The sequence below is a fragment of the Vulpes vulpes genome, chromosome 14 (genome assembly GCF_048418805.1).
Source record: "Vulpes vulpes isolate BD-2025 chromosome 14, VulVul3, whole genome shotgun sequence".
Classification (NCBI taxonomy): Eukaryota; Metazoa; Chordata; class Mammalia; order Carnivora; family Canidae; genus Vulpes; species Vulpes vulpes.
In genome coordinates, this window is record NC_132793.1 from 86,181,374 (window position 1) to 86,195,140 (window position 13,767).

The window sequence follows — 13,767 nt, forward strand, 5'->3', positions numbered from 1 at the left end:
GGCAAATTGAACTCCAAAAAAATAATAATAATTAAAATATATATATATAACACCCAGTGCTCATTACATCAAGTGCCCTCCTTAATGCTCATCACCCAATTACCTCATCCCTCCACCCACCGCCCCTCCAGAAACCGTTTGTTTCCTAGAGAATAGCATCTTTTATGGTTTGTCTCTCTGTATTCATCTAATTTTATTTTTAATTCACTTCCCCTATTTTCATGTGTTTTGTTTCTTAAACTCCACATATAATTGAAATCATATAGTATTTTTCTTTCTCTGACTTACTTAGGATAACATTCTCTAGTCCCATCCACATCACTGCAAATGGCAAGATTTCATTCTTTTTGATGGGTAATAGTCCATTGTGTGTACTTAACCACACCTTCTTTATCCATTCATTTGTCAAAGAACATATGGGCTCTTTCCATAGTTTGGCAATTAGGGACATTGCTGCTATAAACATTGGGATGCAGTGCCCTTTCAGATCACCATGTTTGTATCCTTTGTGTAAATATCTAGGAGTGCAATTGCTGGGTTGTAGGGTAGCTCTATTTTTAACTTTTTGAGGAACTCCATATTGTTTTCCAGAGTGGCTGCACCAGCTTGCATTCCCACCAACAATGTATAAGTGTTCCTCTCTTTACATCCTTGCCAACATCTTTTGTTTCCTGACTTCATTTTAGCCATTATGACCAGTATGAGGTGTTCTCTTACTGTGGTTATGACTTATATTTCCCTGATGCAAAGCGATCATGTGTTCATGTGTTGGCCATTTGTATGTCTTCTCTGGAGAAATGTCTGTTCATTTCATCTGCCTGTTCCTTGACTAGATTTTTTGTTTTTTGGGAGTTAAATTTGATAAGTTCATTGTAGATTTTGGATACTAACCCTTTATCAGATAAGTCATTTGCAAATATCTTCTCTCATTCTGTAGGCTGCCTCTTAGTTTTATTATTTCCTTCACTGTGCAGAAGGTTTTTATCTTGATGTAGTTCCAATAGTTCATTTTTGCTTTTGTTTCCTTGCCTTCAGTGACCTAATAAGAAGTTGCTATAGCTGAGGTCAAAGAGGTTGCTGCCTGTGTTCACTTCTAGGGTTTATCAAAACCAGTTTTCCCAGCACCATTTATTGAAGAGACTGTCTCTTTCCATTGGATAATCTTTCCAGCTTTGGTGTTTTATTTTTCAGCATTCCTCTGGCTATTCAAGGTCTTTTCTGGTTCCATACAAATTTTAGGATTGTTCCAGTTCTGTTTAAAATATCAGTGGTAGTTTGGTAAGAATTGCATTGAATGTGCAAATTTCTCTGGATAGCATAGACATTTAAAAAATACTTATTTTTCCCATTTAGCATGCTAAATATATCATGCCAGTTCTTTCTGACCTGCCAGGTCTCTATGAACAGGTCTGCTGACAGCCTTACGATTCTACACTTATAGGTTAAGGATCTCTTGCCCCAAGCTGCTTTCAGGATTTTCTCTTTATCTCTGAAATTTGCAAGCTTCCTATTATATGTCAAGATGTTGACCTATTTTTACACTTGATCTTAGCCAAAAGGCTGAGAAGCAGTGTTGACCTATTTTTGTTGATTTTGCAATGGAGTTCTCTGTGCCTCCTGGACTTGAGTGCTTGTTTCCTTCCCTAGAATCAGGAAATTCTCAGCTATAATTTATTCAAATAATCCTGTCTCTCCCTTTTCATTTTCTGGGACCTCTACTATCTGGATATTATTTTGCTTTATGGAATCGGAGTTCTGGTCTCATTTCATAATCCAGTAGTTGTTTCTCTCTTCCTTTCAGCTTCCTTATTTTCCATCATTTTATCTCCTTTATCACTGACTATCTCTTCTGCTTGTTTATGCTCACTTTTAAAACCTCCATCTGGGACTGTATCTTGGTAATAGCATTTTTAATTTCAGCCTAACTAGACTTTAGTTCTTTTATTTCTACAGTAAGGGATTTTCTAGTGTCTTTTATGCTTTTTTTCAACCCCAGCTAGTATCTTTATAATTGTTATTTTAAATTCTAGTTCAGACTGGATACCTGGGTGGCTCAGTGGTTGAGCGTCTGCCTTTGGTTCAGGTTGTGATCCTGAGGTCCTGGGATCAAGTCCCACATCAGGCTCCCCGCGGTTAGCCTGCTTCTCCCTCTGCCTATGTCTCTGCCTCTCTCTGTGTCTCTCATGAATAAATAAATAAAATATTTAAAAATAAATAAATTCTAGTTCAGACATCTTACTTATATCCATATTAATTAAATCTGTGGCAGTGAGTACTACCTCCTGTTCTTTCATTTGGGGTAAATTTCTCTGTCTTGTCATGTCATTCTGTCTGGAAAAGAATAGAAGAAAGAGATAAAATACAACAATAGCCACAATGACAACAGAAACCAGAAAAAAAAAAAAAAACCAAGAAATAAAAATATATTCATTTATATGTGCAAATTTTTTATTTTATTACTTTTTTATGGATTTTATTAATTCATGAGAGACACACAGAGAGAGAGGCAGAGGGAGAAACAGGCTCCATGCAGGGAGCCTAAGGTGGGACTTGATCCCTAGTCTCCAGGATCTGGCCCTGGGCTGAAGGCGGCGCTAAACCACTGAGCCACCGGGGCTATGTGCAAAAATTTTAAAAGATAAAATACAATGAAAGGAAATGATAAATATGTATATATGATGTATATATGTAAAATTAAAAAGAATTGAAAAAATAAAATAACTGAAAAAATAATAGTGAAAAACTTAGGAATAAGAAAACCCATGGGTATGGTATAAATTGTCATCCTCAAGAGCTGAAGCTTTGCAGTTCTCTATAATCAGAATACTTGGTGTGGGCCAGTTGTTCCTTCTGGTCTTCTTGGGGAGAGGCCTGTTGTGCTGATTCTTAGGTGCCCTTAACCCTGGTGGAATTGCACCTCCCTTGCCAGGGGGCCAAGCTGACTGTAAGCAGCTGCAGATTCTACCCTGTGGCACTGTTTTGCTCCCTGCTGGATTTTATTTTATTTTATTTTATTTTTATTTATGATAGTCACAGAGAGAGAGAGAGAGGCGCAGAGACACAGGCAGAGGGAGAAGCAGGCTCCATGCACCGGGAGCCCGATGTGGGATTCGATCCCGGGTCTCCAGGATCGCGCCCTGGGCCAAAGGCAGGCGCCGAACCGCTGCGCCCCCCAGGGATCCCTCCCTGCTGGATTTTAGCACCAATAGGTGGGATGAAAATGGTGGTGTCTTTCTAGCCCTGGAGCTGAAAATTCATGGCCCCCACTCTTCAGCCCTCTCAGAAAAGCAGCCAATCACTCTTGTCTCCCTCGTTTCCATTTGAACTCTGTGGTTACATGGCCCATGACCAAGTGGTTTTATTCCAGGCAAGACACTTAGTTTCAAAACCAAAGTTTATGAGTTCCTTCAGCATGGACCCGAGGTTTTCCTCCTGGGAGAGGGAGGGGGGGGGTCCCACCATCTTCTGCCTTTTTCTGGGCCCCTACTAGGAGACTAGTAGCAAGATAATTTGCGGTTTGCAGTTTATGGAAACACAGAGCAGAAAGCTGACACCTAGACTTGCTGTTTTTAGCCAGCTTCCCTGCTCCCATACCTGGGAATTCTGCTGCACTCAAATACCTCCATTCTTCTTGTGACCCAGGAGATCCTGAGACAATGCTGCCACACCTGGGATTCCACCTTACTCTGCCACGTAAGCACCTTTAAGCCAGGGACATACCCTGTTTTAATAGACTTCTAAAAGTTCTGATTTTGTACTCCACTGCTTGTAATACTTTGCAGTAGCCTCCTTTAGCAACCTCTCTCCTCTCCACTGTATCCTCTAATGTATCACCCTGGATTCAAGTCTCCACAATTCCTACCTTCCAAAAAGTGGTTGCCTTTCTATTTGTAGGATTGCAGCAATTCTTTTCTAGATCTCCAACTGATTTCATAGGTGTTTAGAATAATTCAATAAGTATCTAGATGTATTTGAGGGACTGGAGAAATTTAAGGTCCCCTACTCCTCCTCCATCTTAACTCTTTCCTCCCTGTTTTTGTGTTTGTGTGTGTGTGTGTGTGTGTGTGTGTGTGTGTGTGTATCAGCAGACACGGAGAAGGCAGTGAATTTGTAGGGTTATCTATCACTTGTGGAACACCACAAGTCCTAGAGGCAGATAGAAAATAAAGAGAAACCCATGGACAGGAAGCTTATAGCCCAGTTGGTAATACTACTTAGTGAAGTAAATGTAAATATGTACAAGGCAATATGAATGAGTTGAAAAGAAAAATGAAAGGAATATAGATCTCTGAGAATGGGCTTAGAGGCATATCAGATTATAATATAAGTATCCAATAAATTTCAAGAATCATGGATGGGTGAAATGCATAATGTATGGGAAAGTGGCTAATGTCTTAAATTCATGGATGATTAGATGTTGAGTTAATGAGTAGTTGGGTGCACATTGAGCTTGTTATGGAATCAAGCATAAAATATCTAGTTATACTTACCACTTGAAAGTTAAAAGCAAAAATTATAATATCTGATATGGTTCTCAGTGCATGTGGAAGTAATATTTAAGACTATAGCATAAGGGAAGTGGAAGGATAATGGTACTTAAACAATGTTTAAGTACCTACATTCCACTTGAAGAGGTAACACTAGTAGACTGTGATAAACTTCATATGTATATTGTAATCCCTAGTGTAACTATTGAAAATACTATACAAAGAATTACACTAAAATATGTAGATAAACCAAAATAGAATACTAAAGAATGTCCAGATAACCCACTTGAAGACAGATAAGGAGAAACAAGGTGAAAAAAACCCAGAAAACAGAGAATGACAGACCTACATCCTAATGGATCAATAATTACATTAAATGTAAATGGTCTAAGCACACCAATTAAAAGAGACTAGGTGAATGGATAGCATACAAGGCCCAGTCATATGCTATGTACAGGAAATTCACTTTCAAATATAATGGTAGATAAAAGAATGAAAATATATCTATATATACTCTGCAAACAATCTAAAGAAAACTAGTGTGGCTGTAGACTTCAGAACAACAAAAAAAAATTGCCAGGAACAAAGAGGTACATTGCATATGATAAAAGTGCCAAATCATAAGAAAACAATATATGTATGTGCACCAAACAACATAGCTGCAAAATAATATGAATCAAGAATTGACAGAACTGGAAAAAAATAGATCAATTCACAGTTAAAATTGGGGACTTCAACACCTCTCTTAGTATTGTATAGAACCACCAAACAAAAAGTCAACAATTATAAAGAACTGAACAGTACCATTAACTAATACAAGATATACATTCTTTTCCAGCATGTATGGGGCACTCACCAAGATAGACCATATCTGAGGTCACAAAGTAAGCAGTAACATACTTTGTAAATTTTACAGCAAGCTTCTTTTTTTAATTTGAATTTTAGTTAGTATACAGTGCAATATTGGTTTCACTAGTAGAATTTAGTGATTCGTCACTTACATACAACCACCTGTGCTCATCACAAGTGCTCTCTTTAATACCCATCAGCCATCTACCCCATCCCTTACCCACCACCCTCCATCAACCTTCAGTTCTCTATTGTTAAGAGTCTCTTATGGTTTTTTTCCCTCTCTCCCTTTTTTATTTTCCCCTTTCCCATATGTTCATCTGTTTTCTCTCCTAAAACTCCACAGATGAGTGAAATCGTACAGTATTTGTCTTTCTCTGACTGACTTATTTCACTTAGTGTAATACACTCTAGTTCCATCCAGGTCTTTTCAAATGGCCGGATTTCATTCTATACCACATCTTCTTTATCCATTCATCAATCAATGAACATTTGTGTTCTCCATAGTTTGGCTATTGTTGACAATGATGCTATAAACATCAGGATGCATGTATCCCTTCAAATCTGTATTTTTGTATCCTTTGGGTAAATATGTAGTAGTGCAATTGTTGGATCATAGAATAGTTCTATTTTTTAACTTTTAGAGGAACGTCCATATTGTTTTTCAGAATGAACACAGAAAACTTTTAAATAATTAATGGGTCAAAGAGGAAATTTCAGGGAAGTAAAAAACATTGAGCTAAATGCAAATCCATATTCTTTTTAATAAAATTCACTTTGTGAATTTAATTCATCAATTGATAATTTAGTACAATTCTGTTTTCATAAGCAGAATAAAATGTGGCAACAATTTATGCAAAAGAGCATGTGTAGTCAATAGTATTGATAGCTTCTTAGCATCCAGTCATCATTTTCTCTCTAATAGAATTCTGACTTTGTTAAATATCAATGCTTATTTGCACCCCCTCTCTTCCCACACACACAGATAAGCCTCAGGCAAAGTCTCATAGTTGGACTTACATTCCATTCCCCTTGTTAATGATGGGTTCATAACATGTAATCTGTAACACCTAATGAAGTGTTTTCTTCCAGTCTGTGACTGGTCTTCTCATTCTCTTGACATTGTCATTTGCAGAGCAAAAGTTTTTATTCTTCTAAAAAATTTATTTTTAAAATATTTTTAAAATATGGTAATATTTTGTTTTAAAAGATAAAATGCTTAGTTTTCATCAAAATTATAATTTAGAATTTATATACTGGAAATTATTGATATATCTAAATAACTTCTGTGGGACATATATGTTTTTTTCCTTTTAAATAGGTTTTATTATTTATTTTTTAAAAGATTTTATTTATTTATTCATAAGAGACACAGAGAAAGAGAGAGGCAGAGATACAGGCAGAGGGAGAAGCAGGCTCCATGCAGGGAATCTGATGTGGGACTTGATCCGGGGTCTCCAGGATCACGCCATGTGCCAAAGGCAGATGCTCAACCGCTGAGCCACCCAGGCGTCCCAGGTTTTATTTTTTAAAGCAGTTTTAGGTTCACAGTAATACTGAGCAGAAAGCACAGAATACCCATATAACTCCTACCCTATGAATGCATAGCCCCTCCCCCCACTATCAACATATGCATAAGAATGGTACATTTGTTAAAATTAATGAACCTACATTAACACCATTATCACTCAAAATTCATAGTGTACCTAAGTGTTTACTCTTGGTGTTAGATCTTGTACAGGTTTTAACAAATATATAATGACATGTATCCATCATTATGGTATTAAACAGAATACAGTGCCTTAAAAAAAACCTCGTGTGCTGCCTATTCATCCTTCCCTCTCACTTGGCCCTTCACCACCACTGATATTTTTACTGTCTCCATAGCTTTGCCTTTTTCAGAATGTCATATAATTGGAATCATACAATACTTAGTTTTTTTAATTTTTTTTTTCATTTGACAGTTTATTTCTTTTCCATAATGAATAATAGTCCATCATCTCGATGTAATGCAGTGTATATATAACCATTCACCTAGTGAAGGATATCTTGGATGCTTCCACATTTTGGCAATTATGAATAAAATGCTATAAACATAGATGTGTATAGGGTTTGGAGTGGACATATTTTTTAGTTCATTTGAGTAAATACAAAGGAACATGATTGCAGAATCTGATAGTAAGAGTATATTTACTTTTTAAGAAACCACCAAAATATCTTCCAAAGTGGCTGTACCAGGCATCTGGGTGACTCAGTTGGTTAAGTAGCTGCCTTTGGCTCAGGTCATGATCTCGGGGTCCTGGGGTCAAGCCCTTCATTGGGCTCCCTGCTCAGTGGGGAATCTGCTTCTCTCCCTGTCCCTTCCCACTCTCCACCCCCATTTGTGCTCTCTCTCAAATAAATAAAATATTTAAAAAGAAAAGGTGGTTGTACCATTTTATGTTCCCACCAGCAATAAAGGAGAATTCCTGTTACTCTACACACTTGCTAGCATTCAGTATTGTCAATGTTTGGGATTTTGCCTATTCTAATAGGTACATGGTGAAATCTTGTTTTAATTTGCATTACCCTGAGGACATATGATTTGGAGCATCTTTTCACATCTTTCATATGCTTGTTTCCCATCTATATGTTCTGGATGAGATGTCTGTTCAGGCCTTTCCCTCATTTTTAAATTGAGTTGTTTGGTTTTTTATTATTGAATTTCAAGTGTTGTTTGTTTATTGTGGACAATAATCCTTTATGAGATAAATCGTTAACAACTATTTCCTTCCAGTCTGTGCCTGGTCTTTTCATTCTGTTGACATTATCAATTGCAGAGCAAAAGTTTTTATTTTAATAAAGTCCAACTAATCAATTTTTTCTTCAGTTTATCAATTTTTTTTAAATGGATCTTGCCTTTCATGTTATATCTAAAAAGGCCTCACCATGACAAAGTTCATCTAGGTGTTCTTCTATGTTATCTTTTAGGATTTTTATAGTTTTACATTTTACATTTAAGTCTATGATTCATTTTGAGTTAATTTTTGTGAAGGTGCAAGGCCTGCATCTAGATTCTTTTTTTTGTTTTGTTTTGTTTTGCATGTAGATGTCCAGTTGCTACAGTTGCAGCTTGCTTTGTTGAAGTGATTATCTGCTCCATTGTATTGCCTTTGGTCCTTTGTCAAAAATCAGTTGACTATACTTACCTGGGTAAGTTCCTGGGCTCTCTAGTCTGTTTCTTTATTTATTTGTCTATTCTTTTACCAAGATCACACTTCTTGAGTCCTACAAGTTTGTAGTACATTTTAAAATCAGATAGTGTCAGTCCTCTGGTTTTGTTCGCCAATATTGAGTTCTCTGTACTCACCCTTTTGTTTTGGCATATAAACTTTAGAATCTCTTTATTGACTTCCACAAAATAACTTGCTTGAATTGTTTGGATTTGTATTTAATCTTGATTTAGATCTTGATTTATATCAAGTTGGGAAGAACTGACATCATGACATGCTGAGTTTTCCAACCATGAATATGGAATATATCTCCATTTATTTAGGCCATCTTTCTTTCATCAGAGCTTTGTAGTTTTCTTCATATAGATCTTGTATATTTGGTAGTATTATACTAAAGTATAAAGGAGAAGCAGACTTCTCACTGAGCAGGGAGCCTGACACAGGAATCAATCCTAGGACCCCAACCTGAGCCAAAGGCAGACGCCCAACCAACTGAGGCACTCAGGCACCCAAATAATGTGCTTTTAATTCCAAATTCCACTAGTAAGACAATTGGCTTTTGTATATTAACCTTGTATCTTGCGACCTTGCTATAATTACTTGGTAGATCCAGGAAGAATTCTTTGGATTTTCTATTTGGATGATTATATCATCTGTGAACAAAGATAATTTTATTTCCTAATCAATCTGTATACATTTTATTTCCTTTTCTTGTCTAATTGCATTAACTAGAACTTCCAATACAATGTTGAAAAGAAGAGGTGAGAGGGGACATTTTTGTCATATGCCTGATCTTAGCAAGAAAGCTTCATGTTTCTACACTGAGTATGATATTAGTGGTAGGGCTTTTAATATTTTTTAACCAATCAATTCTGCTCTATTCCTAGATTATTGAGATTTTTTTCTTTCTTTTTTCTTTTTTTTTTATTGGAGTTCAATTTGCCAACATAAAGCATAACACCAAGTGCTCATCCCGCCAAGTGCCCCCCTCAGTGCCCATCACTCAGTCACCCCAAACCCCCGCCCACCTCCCCTTCCACTACCCATTGATCATTTCCCAGAGTTACGTGTCTCTCGTGTTTTTTCACCCTCACTGATATTTTCACTCATTTTCCCTCCTTTCCCTTTATTTCCTTTCACTAATTTTTATATTCCCCAAATGAATGAGACCATATAATGTTTGTCCTTTTCCGATTGACCTATTTCACTCAGCATCATACCCTCCAGGTCCCTCCACGTCGAAGCAAATGGTGGTTATTTGTCATTTCTAATGGCTGAGTAATATTCCATTGTCTATGTATACATAGACCACATCTTCTTTATCCATTCATCTTTCGATGGACAGCGAGGCTCCTTCCACAGTTTGGCTATTGTGGACATTGCTGCTAGAAACATCGGGGTGCAGCTGTGCCGGTGTTTCACTGCATCTGTATTGTTGGGGTAAATCCCCAACAGTGCAATTGCTGGGTCATAGGGCAGGTCTATTTTTAACTCTTTGAGGAACCTCCACACAGTTTTCCAGAGTGGCTGCACCAGTTCACATTCCCACCAACAGTGCAACAGTGTTCCCCGTTCTCCGCATCCTCTCCAACATTTGTTGTTTCCTGTCTTGTTAATTTTCCCCATTCTCACTGGCCGTAGGTGGTATCTCATTGTGCTTTTGATTTGAATTTCCCTGATGGCCAGTGATGCGGAGCATTATCTCATGTGCTTGTTGGCCATGTCTATGTCTTTCTCTGTGAGATTTCTGTTTATGTCTTTTGCCCATTTCATGATTGGATTATTTGTTTCTTTGCTGTTGAGTTCTCTATAAATCTTGGATACCAGCCCTTTATCTGATAGGTCATTTGCAAATATCTTCTCCCATTCTGTCGGTTGTCTTTTAGTTTTGTTGACTGTTTCTTTTGTTGTGCAGAAGCTTCTTATCTTGATGAAGTCCCAATAATTCATTTTTGCTTTTGTTTCTCTTGCCTTCATGGATGTATCTTGAAAGAAATTGCTGTGGCCAAGTTCAAAAAGGGTGTTGCCTGTGTTCTCCCCTAGGATTTTGATGGAATCTTGTCTCACATTTAGATCTTTCATCCATTTTGAGTTTATCTTTGTATCTGGTGTAAGAGAATGGTCTAGTTTCATTCTTCTGCATGTGGATGTCCAATTTTCCCAGCACCATTTTATGAAGAGACTGTCTTTTTTTCCAGTGGATATTCTTTCCTGCTTTGTCAAATATTAGTTGACTAAAAAGTTGAGGGCCCATTTCTGGATTCTCTATTTGTTCCATTGATCTATGTGTCTGTTTCTCTGCCACTACCACACTGTCTTAATGACCACAGCTTTGTAGTACAACCTGAAATCTGGAATTGTGATGCCCCTAGCTATGGTTTTCTTTTTTAATATTCCCCTGGCTATTCAGGGTGTTTTCAAATTACACACAAATCTTTTTTTTCCCACACAAATCTTAAGATGATTTGTTCCAACTCTGTGAAGAAAGTCCATGGTATCTTGATGGGCATTAAATGGGTAAATTGCCCTGGGTAACATTGACATTTTCACAATATTAATTCTTCCGATCTATGAGCATGGAATATTTTTCCATCTCTTTGTGTCTTCCTCAATTTCTTTCAGAAATGTTCTGTACTTTTTACAGTATAGATCCTTTATCCTTGGTTAGGTTTATTCCTAGGAATATTATGCTTTTGGGTGCAATTGTAAATGGGATTGACTCCTTAATTTCTCTTTCTTCAGTCTCATTGTTAGTGTATAGAAATGCCACTGATTTCTGGGCATTGATTTTGTATTCTGCCACACTGCCAATTGCTGTATGAGTTCTAGCAGTACATGTACAGTATCATGTCATCTGCAAAGAGGAGAGTTTGACTTCTTCTTTGCCAATTTGAATGCCTTCTATTTCTTTTTGTTGCCTGATTGCTGAGGCTAGGACTTCTAGTACTGAGGCAGTGCTGAGAGTGGACATCCCAGTCTTGTTCCTGATCTTAGGGGAAAGGCTCCCAGTGTTTCTCCATTGAGAATGATATTTGCTGTGGGCTTTTCATAGATGGCTTTAGAGATGCTGAGGAATGTTTCCACTATCCCTACACTCTGAAGAATTTTGATCAGGAATGGATGCTGTATTTTGTCAAAAGCTTTCTATGCATCTATTGAGAGGATCATATGGTTCTTGTTTTTTCTCTTGCTGATATTATCTATCACATTGATTCCTTTACGAGTGTTGAACCAACCTTGCATCCCAGGGATAAATCCCACTTGGTCATGGTGAATAATCTTCTTAATGTATTGTTGGATCCTATGGCTAGTATCTTGTTAAGAATTTTTGCATCCATGTTTATCAGGGATATTGGTCTATGATTCTCCTTTTTGGTGGAGTCTTTGTCTGGTTTTGGAATTAAGGTGATGCTAGTCTCATAGAACGAGTTTGGAAAAAGAAAAAAAAATGAATGAGTTTGGAAGTATTCCATCCCTTTTTATCTTTACGAACACCTTTAATAGAATAGGTATGGTTTCTTCTTTAAATGTTTGATAGAATTCCCCTGGATAGCCATCTGGCCCTGGACTTTTGTGTCTTGGGAGGTTTTTGATGACTGCTTCAATTTCCTCCCTGGTTATCGGCCTGTTTAAGTTTTCTGTTTCTTCCTGTTCCAGTTTCGTAGTTTGTGGTTTTCCAGAAATGCATCCATTTCTTCTACAATGCCTACTTTATTGGTGTATAGCTGCTCATAATAAGTTTTTAAGATTCTTTGTATTTCCTTGGTATTGTTGGTGATCCCTCCTTTCTCATTCATGATTTTATTAACTTGAGTCTTTTCTCTCTTCTTTTTAATAAGGCTGGATAATGGTTTATCTATCTTATTAATTCTTTCAAAGAACCAACTCCTGGCTTTGTTAATCTGTTCCACAGTTCTTCTGGTCTCTATTTCATTGAGTTCTGCTCAAATCTTGATTACTCTCTTCTTCTGCTGGGTGTAGTATCTATTTGCTGTTTTTTCTCCAGCTCCTTTAGGTGCAAGGTTAGCTTTTGTATTTGAGTTCTCTTTGGTTTTTGGATGGGTGCTTGTATTGCGATGTATTTCCCCTCTCAGGACTGCTTTTACTGTATCCCAAAGATTTTGAATGGTGTATCTTCATTCTCATTAGTTTCCATGAATCTTTTTAGTTCTTCTCTAATTTCCTGGTTGACCCTTTCATCTTTTATCAGGATGGTCCTTAACCTCCACGTGTTTGAAATCCTTCCAAACTTCTTATGATTTAGTTCTAGTTTCAAAGTACTATGGTCTGAAAATACACAGGGGACAATCCCAATCTTTTGGTATCAGTTAAGACCCGATTTGTGACCCAGTATGTGATCTATTCTGGAGAAAGTTCCATGTGCACTTGAGAAGTTCCATGTGCACTTGAAATGTGTATTCAGTTGAGTTTGGATATAAAGCTCTGTAAATATCTGTGAAATCCATGTGGTCCAGTGTATCATTTAAAGCTCTTGTTTCTTTGGAGATGTTGTGCTTAGAAGATCTGTCAATTGTAGAAAGCAATACATTCAAGTCACCAAGTATAAGTGTATTATTATCTAAGTATGTCTTAACTTTGGTTATTAATTGATTGATATACTTGGCAGCTCCCACATTCGGGGCATAAATATTCATGATTGGTAGGTCCTCTTGTTGCATAGATCCTTTAAGTACGTTATAGTGTCCCTCTTCATCTCTTACTACAGTCTTTGGGATAAACTTTAATTTCTCTGAGATAAGGATGGCTACCCCTGCTTTCTTTTGAGGACCATTTGAATGGTAAATGGTTCTCCAACCTTTTACCTTCAGGTTGTAAGTATCCTTATGTCTAAAATGAGTCTCTTGTAGACAGAAAATAGATGGGTCTTGCTTTTTTATCCAGTCTGAAACCCTGCGCCTTTTGATGGGGTCATTAAGCCCATTCATGTTCAGAGTTACTATTGAAAGATAGGAATTTAGTGTCATCATGATACCTATTCAGTCCGTGTTTTTGTGGATTGTTTCCTTGGACTTCCTCTTTCTTTTACAGAGTCCCCCTTAATATTTCTTGGAGAGCTGGTTTGGTGGTCACACATTCTCTTTCAGTTTCTGCCTCTCTTGGAAGCTCTTTATCTCTCCTTCTAATCTGAATGAGAGCCTTGCTGGATAGAGTATTCTTGGCTGCATGTTCTTCTCATTTAGGACCCTGAATATATCCTG